At 37.9% G+C, this 10287-nt stretch overlaps 1 pseudogene; it reads left to right on the top strand.

The window, feature by feature from the left end:
* Nucleotides 1-5242: 5242 nt before the first annotated feature.
* On the top strand, nucleotides 5243-6016 carry LOC138175317 (large ribosomal subunit protein uL29-like; annotated as a pseudogene).
* Nucleotides 6017-10287: the final 4271 nt, after the last annotated feature.

Below are 10287 nucleotides of genomic sequence, written 5' to 3'. Positions count from 1 at the left end.
TATGGAGGAGTTTGAAGACCTTCTCTGCTTTGAAAGTAAACTCTGCCCCCTAATAGGCTGAATGTAATCACATGGATCCTGTGATGGAGGGAATTTGCTGAAGGGTGGAGCAGAGCCCACAGGAAGCTGGTAGCCAGAGCCAGAGAGATGGTGGGAGAGAGAGGTGTTCAGGCAAGGAGATAGAAAGGTTTGTGATCTTGTATTGCTTTGTGGGAAGGCTGAAGGATGCTGTGGCTCTCAGTGCTATTATGGCTTCTGAATATCTTTGGTACTATGATGGAATCACCTTACTGGTTTTGGGATTCAGTTTTCTGGTATCTAAATAAATGTTTCAGTTCTGTCTTCTACCTGGAGAATCTGTTATATTTTGTGATTGAACATCATGCAATATTTATAGTCACTGTCTTTATCATGATTGTGGGTGCTGTAAATATTGCATTGGTGCTACAACCCAACTGTCTGTCCACTGAGTCACATAGTTGCCTAGAACATTGGGCCCAATGGAGTACACAAAAGAATTTTGTTAAAATAAAATTTTATTAAGGTTTTTTGTTTTTATATCATCCAGATTATCTCCTGTCTGTCTCTCCTTCCCTTTCAGAAAGACATTTATTATAACAAAGGCTTTTTTTGAAAAAACAGGAAGGGGAGGGAGATCAATCTCAAACTATTATCAATGCATTTAAAAAGAAAAAAATCTGATATTATATGCAATGCTCTACCCCTGAAAGGAGCTGGGGGCAGTGTCTTTTCATATATCTTCTTTGGGAATAAGCTTCTTCTGTAAATTTCCCAATGTTCTATTTCTATCATTTTGTGGTAATTGTTTTCTCCATTTACATTGTGGTCACTGTATATATTTTCCTAGTTCTGCTTACTTCTTTTTGTATCAGTTCATGTAGATCTTCCCATGATTCTCTGTATTCATCATGCTAATTGTTCCTTGCAGCACAACAACCCATAATATTTATGTACCACAATCTAGTTCGCTGTCAGCTGTTTTCTAATTGATAGGCATCTACTTTGTTTCCAATTCTTTCCTACTATAAAAAGTGCTGCTATAAACACACTGGTGTACATGGAACTTTTCTTTTTGGCAATGACCTCTTTGAAGTATATGCCTAGAAGTCTCTGGAACTGTTTGTGTAGGAGTACAGCACAAAAGAGAGTCAAGTCTCATACTTACGAAGAAAAAAAGTCAACTGCATTATTAGGCTAGATTGAGAGGCTTAGTATTCGGGACAAAAGTAACAATTCTATTGTATAGTGCCTTGCTTAGATATAATGTCTGGCACATAGTAGGTACCTAATAAATGCAAGGTGACTGAATGACTTACTGATTGACTAACATCTAGAGTAATGTATTCATGTGTACGTGCTGTATTTTTAAAAGGACATGGATAAAATGGAAACGATCTTGATGAGTATAACCAGAATAGCGAAGGGCTTCAAGATCAGGACAAATGGTGCTAGACTGAGGGAACAGGACTGGGGGGATATGATAGCTGTCTTTAAGTGTTTGAAGTGCTGTCACAGGGATGGAAAGAAGGGAATAAACATTTATTAAGCACCTATTATGTACTAAGCACTTTACAAATAAATTATTTCATTTGAAGGCTTAGACTCATGTTGTTTGGTTCCAGACAATAGAACTAGGAACACTGAGTAGGACTTGCAAAGAAAAACATTTAGGTTTGATATGAGGAAAGACTTCCTAAAGGTTAGAGCTATCCTAAAGTGGAATGGGCTGCCCTGGGAGATAGTGGACTCTTCATCACTGAAGGTCTTCATTCCAAAGTTCAAAGGACACTTGTTTGGGATTTTCTCAAGAAGATTCATGTTCAGGCATGGGCTGGTCTAAATGGACTTTGAAGTCCCTTTTTGTGATAGGTCATATACACATCACTAGGACCTGTGATATAGCCAGTTGCAAGGGTGAAGTTGATAAATTATGGAGTAGATGGGATTACCAGTCTCATGGGTATTAGCTCCCGCCATACAGGCAGCTAGATAAAGGTTTCTTTGTTTCATCTATGATGGCGGACTTTGTTGAGGTGACATGATCTGCAGCATCCCCATCACCCTATGAAATGAACCCAGAAAGGAGTACTCCTTGCATCCTCAGAACTGGTAGTTTCTTCACTGCCATGTATATTACACTGACCACCACTCAAGTACTATCTCCATTAAGAAAAAGGGAGACAAAGGGGAGGCCATGGAGCCCAATAGAAACAAAACCAGAACTGGGACTATCAACATGTCTTCTTTGGCCTGACAACTGTATCTTTACAAACTAAATAAATTTTTTTTTTTTTTACATTCCCTTGCTTGTGTCGATAGCCATGTGGTTCTCCCCAGTACCTGGGTTTGGGACAGTCACCAATAACCTGGCAAGGTACCTTCCAACTTTGTGTTCCCCTAATTCTGTGTCTCTGCTTTTCTGTACTAATAGCACTATACTATACTAATAGTAGCCTAAGTATTTAAAGTTCCAATTTGAAATGCCAGGATCATGTGAGTCTCCTAATTTCTTTCCCTCCTTATAATACTTAAATTATCTCACCTAGGGGGCAGCTAGGTGGCACAGTGAATAGAGCACCAGCCCTGGAGTCAGGAGGACCTGAGTTCAAATCTGGCTTCAGACACTTAACACAAAACTAGCCATGTGACCTTGGGCAAGTCACTTAATCCCAATTGCCCTACCTTCCCCCCTCCAAAAAAAAAAGCAAAAGAAAAATCTCACTTTGACCTGTTTTCAGGGTCAGTTGTTTTTGATGTTGGATACCTTCACTTTTCTTTTAGGTTTTCAGTCTTTTGATTTTGTGTTAATATTTCTTTCTCATGGAGTCTTTGATTTCTGTTTGCTCTCTTCTGATTCTTCTTCCTTTTCATCTATTCTAATTTTGAAAGGACTCACATAGGCATATGAACCAAGCCTAAAAGGTAGCTAAGGAATCCAAGAGACAGTAGAAAGGAGGGGAAAAATTCCAGGTATGGGGGGAGACCCTGTACAAAGGCAAGAGATATAACCCTGTATACAGGGAACGGGAAGAAGGCTGGTTTGGCTGGAATGTAGAGCATGGAAGGAGGAATAATGTGAAATCAGTCTGGGGCAGATAGTTTGGAACCCAATTGTGAAGGCCTTTAAATGTTAAACAGAAGAGTTCATATTTTCATCCTACAGGCAAATTTAAACAACTATGTGATATCATCTTGAAGCCATAAAGTTGTCAAAGGTAATCAAAAAGGACAAAATTCAGAACTGGCAGGAATGTGGAGAAATAAGCACATTATTAGACTGCTGATGAAGTTAATTGTGTAATCATTTTGTGAAGCAACATGGCAACCTACAATAAGAGTTACAAAACTGATAATACCCTCTGATCCATTACTTTGATTATACCTTAAGGATTGTTATTTGTAGGTTTAAAAAGAAAAACGGATCTATCTTTATTAAAAAGAAAACATTCAGAGGAGCATTATTCAGGAAAACAAAAATGGAGGAAAAACTCATTTGTCCAACTATTGGGAAATGGCTGAAAAACTGTAGAATATGAATGCAAGAAAATTATTATTACATCATAAGGTGGCACAGTAGATAGAGTACATGGTCTAGAAACAGGAAGACTTAAGTTCAAATCTGGACTGACACTTACTAGCTAGGTGATTTGGGGCAAGTCACTTAATTTCTGTTTGCCTCAGTTTCCACAACTGCAAAATGGGGATAATAATATCACCTACCTCCCAGAATTGTTCTGAGGATCAAATAATATCATATTTGTGTAAAGCTCAGTACAATGGCACATAGTAAATGCTATGTTGTAATCCAGCTGTTTTTCAGACATGTTCAACTCTTTGTGACCCCCTTAAAGGTTTTCTTGGCAAAGATACTGGAGTGGTTTTGCCTTTTCCTTCTCTAGCTCATTTTTACAAATGAGGAACTGAGGAAAACAGGGTTAAATGACTTGCCCAGGGTCATACAACTAGTGCTCTATGCACTGTACCGCCTAGTTTCCATGAGCACTATATAAATTTTAATTATTATTATTGTTAAATATGGGGAGACACAGGAAGCAATGTAAAGAAATCAGAACCAAAACAATACAGTGCATGCAATGATTATAATTATGTAAATAATAACAATGGAAACAAAATCTGGAAAATACACAAGAAGAAAAGATGCTCAGAAGAGGACACAGAAACAAAAAAGATAATTTCGTAACTCTTGGGTTAAAGTTAATAGGGATAGTGACTGGAATGAAGGTGGGACCTGTGACTTTATCAGTACAGGAAACTCCTAAGTGAGCAAACTCTTTCTATCAATACAAGGTGGCATTTTATCTGCAACTTGGCATCTAAAGAGAGTTGCTCTAAACACTACCAGGTTTAGTGTCTTGCCCAGGATCCCAGAGCCAGCATGTATCAGAGACTGGTCTTGAAAAAGTTCTGAACCCAGGTATTCCTGGCATCAAGGCCAGCTTTACTACACTATGCTATTTCTTGTTAAAGTAATTATACACTTAAAACGATTTCTGACCACATTTTAAAACAACAGACGCTGATGTTTTCTTTTGCATAACGTTTTGTACTTTTCAAAGTGTTTTTCACACACTTTAATTTGTTTGGTCCTCACAATAACATTGGACAGATGTTATTTCCAGTTCAAAGATGAGAAAACTTAAATGGAAAGATTAAGTTGTTCATGGTCATATAAGTCAAGCCTAGACTAGAAAGACCCTTAGCCTAGTACTTTTTTTTTTAACTACTCTTTGGAGTAGTTTGAAATGCAAATTAAAACAACTCTGAGGTCCTACTTCACACCAATCAAGAGTGGCTGATGTGACAAAAAAAGGGAAATGTTGGATGTTTGAGGGGATATGGGATAACTAGGACACTAAGGCACTGTTGGAAGAGCTGTGAATTAATCCAACCGTTCTGGAGAGCAATTTGGAACTATATGCCCAAAGGACTATAAAACCGGGCATACCTTTTAATCTAGCAATACTACTGCCAAGTCTATATCCCAAACACATTCAAAAAAAGGGAAGAGGACCCATTTGTACGAAAATATTTATAGTGGCTCTTTTTGTGGTTTCTAAGAATTAGAAATCAAAGGGATGCCCATCAATCAGGCAATGACTAAACAAGTTGTGGTATATAATTGTAATGGAATATTAGTGTTATAAGAAATGACAAGCAGGATGATTTCAGGAAAACCTGGAAAGACTTACATGAACTCATGCATAGTGAAGTGAACAGAACCAGAAGAATGTTGTACACAGTAACAGCAATATTTACTCAATGAAGAACTATGAATGACTTAGCTTTCCTCAGTAATATAATAATTCAAGACAATCCCAAAGGTCTAATGATGAAGCATATTATTTGCCTCCAGAGAAAGAACTGGTATTGATTGAACACAGACTAAAGCATACTATTTTTTACTTTCTTTTTTGTAAAAAATGACTAATATGAAAATGCTGTACACGTATAACTTATATCAGATTGCTTACCATCTGGTGCAGGGACAGAAGGAAAGAAAGAAGGGACAGAATTTGGAACTCAAACCTTTATATTAATTAATGTTTAAAAAAATGAACAGGCTCTTTCCCCTAGGAGCCAGTGGCAATGTGTTTGCCATGATCATGGCAAAAATCAAGGCTAGGGATCTCCATGGGAAGAAGGAGGAGCTACTCAAACAGTTAGATGATTTAAAGGTAGAACTTTCCCAACTGAGAGTGTCCAAGGTCACTGGAGGAGTTGCATCCAAGTTATCTAAGATCTGAGTTTTCCAAAAATCTATTGCCCAAGTGCTGACTGTCATCAACCAGACACAGAAAAAGAACTTCAGGAAATTCTATAAGGGCAAGAAATATAAACCCCTGGACCTTTGGCCCAAGAAGACCTGTGACACGTGCCACAGGCTTAATAATAAGCATGAGGAAAGCCTGAAGACCAAAAACAGCAGAGAAAGGAATGCCTGTACCCCCTTTAGAAATTTGCTGTTAAGGCATAATTTGTTAAGGTGCTCCATAAAAAGACAAATTGTTATGAAAAAAAAAACAGGAGAAAAAAAAAACCCTGCTCTTTGCTGTTATGTACCATAAATGTATCTTAAAAATCACTTTCTAGTTTATCCACTAAAACTTTACCTTAATAGAAGTAGCAAGGTATTGAATCTCATTCACTTGAAGCTAAGAATATAAAAATGCTACAATATCTCATACTTAGGGTAGCTAGGTGGCACAGTAGATAGAATGCCAGGCCTGGAGTCAGGAAGGCTCATCTTCCTGAGTTCAAACCCAGTCTCAGACACCTAGAAGCTATGTGACCATGGTCAAGTTATTTCACCCTGTTTGCCACAGTTTCCTCATTTGTAAAAAAAAAAAAAAAATGAGTTGGAGAAGGAAATGGCAAGCCATTCCAGTATCCTTGCCAAGAAAACCCCAAATGGGGTCACAGGGTCAGACACAAGTGAAACAACTTAACAACAATCTCATACTATGCTATAACAAGCTCCCTAGCCTGAACTTCCCCTCTTAGGCCAGGCTTATTTGTTGGCCAGTCAATCAACAAGCATTTATTAAGTGTTTACTATGTGCCAAGAACTGGGGAAATAAAGAAATGTAAATACATGGTGCATATCCTCAAGAAGCTCACCTTCTAATCGGGGAGACAACATGCAAATAATTACACACATGCCAGATATAGGCAGTGTTAAAATAAATATTTAAATCATTATAACCGCTGGCTCACCATTGGTTATTGTATATTCTGCATTGGGTACAGAATGAAATGAAAGAACAGGGTAAGGACTACTCTGCTCTGTGGCTCCCTTTGCAGGCTCTCATTTGGGAAGAATATCTTTTACCATAAATGGACAATGCATGTAGGAGATAGGATATTGTCAAGATGGCTTTGCACATGGGAAGTAGTATCAAACTGAAGAGATATAATGAAAAGACCTGGGCTCATATCGTTATTTTTTAACTCTGTGACCCTGCTGGGCAAGTCACTTACTCTCTCTGATTTTCCATTTCCTCATTGCAAGAAAGGGATAATAATTCATGTACTATCTGTTTATAGGTGGCTAAGTGGCACAATGGATAAGAGCCCTGGACCCAGAGTCAGGAAGATCTGAGTTCAAATCTAGACTCAGACATTTACTAGCTGTGTGACCCTGGGCAAGTCATTTACCCAATTTGCAGTTTCCTCACCTGTAAAATGAGGATAATCATAGCACCTGCCTTCCTAGGTTATTGTGAGGATAAAACGAGATATTGGTATAGTGCTTTTTACAGTGGTACGCAAATGGTAGCTATTATTATTTCAAAGGGCTGTTGTGAAATGAGGCAGTATAGTCAAGGTAGGGTCCTTCCCTAGAGGGAGGTAGGGGAATAGAGTCAGAAATGTTTAGTGACTTGGAAAATCGATAAGTGTAACCAATGAGCACCAAACCCTATACATCCTTAGAACCTATTCACGATGATCAGATCCAAAGGTGACTGGGGCCTATTTAGCCCAGACTGGATCATTTATAAAGGTCATCAGCTCCCTTTGTTCCAACTAGAAAAGCTTGTGCCCTCCATTACTTAGAAACCACCCTGCACTCCTAGCACAGTAGATCTGTTCCTGGTTGGACCTCATGTATCTTGCAGCATAGTCTGCATACATCAGGACAAAAGAGAAGCAGCAGTCTGTAACACAAACGGTCACTTTTCCTTAAGTTCAGGCCTGGACCACTGCATGAGGGAAACATTTTGTAAATATTCAAGCGTCATAAAACAATGAGTTCTCCTTATAAAAGACTGTTTGTGGCAGAAAAAAGAAGTAGGTTAGCGAGGCATCAAACCTGAGAGGCTATACAAGAGGAACATAGGTATTCCACTGGGATTTTTCTAGGTTTTTTAAAGTGGAAGATCTCCAGTGTATTGGACAGTCTCTTTGGAGGATTTACAGGACAAATTTTTAAGAATGGAATGAAATGGGGAAGGGTTTCAGTCTGCACCCACGAAGAGTAATTATGCTGGTGACAGCCAGACCTACTGAAGAAATAATGGAAATCATTTTCCAAATAGTTTTCTACTATACCTAACTCCTTAGGTTATTTTGATTACAAATATAACAAATGTGATGTCATCAGAGTAACCCATTTAGTAAACATGTAGGTAAGCCCTACTCTCAATTACATGAGACAGCTTCCAGATATGTGGGGTAATGGGAGTTCAAAGAAACCAGGGAAAAATACATAAAGGAAGGAGATTTAGCAGTATCAGTCCTTAAAATATATTATAGGGTGAGAGTATTGTTGAAGTGTAAAATGTGTAATTTCGATTTCGAATTAAAATTCTTTTTTGTATAAAGAAAACTAATGTAGCCAAGAATAGAAGGAAAGCAGAAAACTGGGAAGCTTTCATAGACAATCCTTCAGATAGGATGTGATTGTTTTGGAATACTATTGTGCGTAGGAAATGATGAGCTCATTGATTTAGAAAAACTTGGAAAGACTTAGACCAATGAAGAAAGATGCTGTCTACCTCCAAAGAAAGAGATGACAAGTGGAAATATGCACAGTACAGTTTTACATGTATGTATATGAGTGTATATGTGTATGTTTAAGGATATCTACATAAATATATATGTGTATATATATATGCACATTTAATTGTAGCATTCTTTGGGAGGGGGAAGATATAAAAAGTTAAAAGTACACAGTAGAGAACAAAATATAATCTGGAAGGAAGCAAAGAAAAGCTGGGTAGCTTTAATAATAATGTGTAATATTTATTACATGGGTTTTCTTGAAATGGAAATTTATTGTTTTATATTGAATCCTCTCCTATGTTCTGCTATGTACATGGAATTTTTTTCTTGCTTTGTATTTATGCTTAAAATTAATTTTTAAAATTAACCAAAAGAAAAAAAGGGTAATGGGAAGAGATGCCAAATTGAACAACAGACCTGGAGAGAGGACTACATAGCCATGTGGCCCTACGGGGAGCCATGTGCACCAATGAGCCAGCACAGGATGGAGGCTGAAACATCAAAAGAAATATAGATGGAGAGTGAAGATCTGCAGTCAGAGAAAGGTTTAACAGGAGGGAGACCTACAGGCTGCAAAATATGAACAGTTCTCCCAGAAAGAGAGAAAGAAATAAAGGAGACAAGAGTCTCGACAAGAAACATTACAACAGGGAACCACAATGGAATGAGAGACTAGTAAGTACATCAGGAAACTGTGTTCTGGAAACAGCTAGCGCTGCAGGCATAATGAGTCATGTGGAATGTATGTCTGGTGGGGAGAAAACATGGAATCTAGCATCTCTGAGCTCTTTCCCCACGGGGAAGGTGGAAGAGCTTTCTAGGTTGTCTATGGGCTTGGATACGAGTGCTTTCTATATTTTTGTTTAAGTGAGACATTTTGTATATTCAGAGTTTTCTTAGCCTGAATGCTTACAAGGAAGAGCAAAGCTCTTTTTCTAAGAGATGTGCCAAAATTAGTATTTCCAGTTTTATTGCATGGAAGCACGAGTCAGATATTTTTTGATAGATACAAGCCTGGTTCTGATGTTTCCAGGGTGAGAATATAAGACAGAGGTACTTTGCGAGGTCATTCTTCTCCCTTCCCCCCAAAAAATAACCCTTTTATAGTAGAGGCTGAGGTCTAGTTGATGTATGGATTAAAACCCAAAGGATGCCAATGTTATATCTCTGCCTGTGTTTTGCATGTACAAAGACTGAGATCATTCGGTTCTCTGCCTTATAGGAACCTGTAAAATGGTAAGTTTTGAAGTCTTTTTATTATTCACAAATCAGTACTGTCTTAACAAAAAACCCAGCCACAAACAGACAGAAACAGAAACAATTTTCTTATGAAATTATAACTAGGGAGTGATGCTGAGCAATGTGGGGTGACTACCTGATGCCAAGAACAGGAGGAGATGCACAAAAGGCAGTGAGTTTATGAAAGCAATAGATGCCAGCAATTTCACAGGTGTAGAGTGTGTTAAGAAAGGAGACACAAAATCCATTAGACTCACTAGAGTAAATAAGAGAACAGAATAATTGCTGAGAGTTCAGTGTTTTCTGTATCTCATTAAATCAACAAAGATATCATTGTGAATCATTGGGACTGCCCATTTCATATCTCTGCTGGCAGTATTCCAAGGTTATATTGTTTCTGACCATTTTCTATTTACACATACAGATGTTTGAGAAACAGCAGAGTTTCTTAATCTAAAACATTCAGAAATTTTTCTTATATGCTGAATACTTCCAAGAAATTCA

This window comes from Petaurus breviceps, unplaced genomic scaffold, assembly GCF_028583685.1.
Source record: "Petaurus breviceps papuanus isolate PSGF00001 unplaced genomic scaffold, PetGlider_PUasm1.0 77, whole genome shotgun sequence".
Lineage (NCBI taxonomy): Eukaryota > Metazoa > Chordata > Mammalia > Diprotodontia > Petauridae > Petaurus > Petaurus breviceps.
This window is presented reverse-complemented; position numbering and strand designations above follow the sequence as displayed.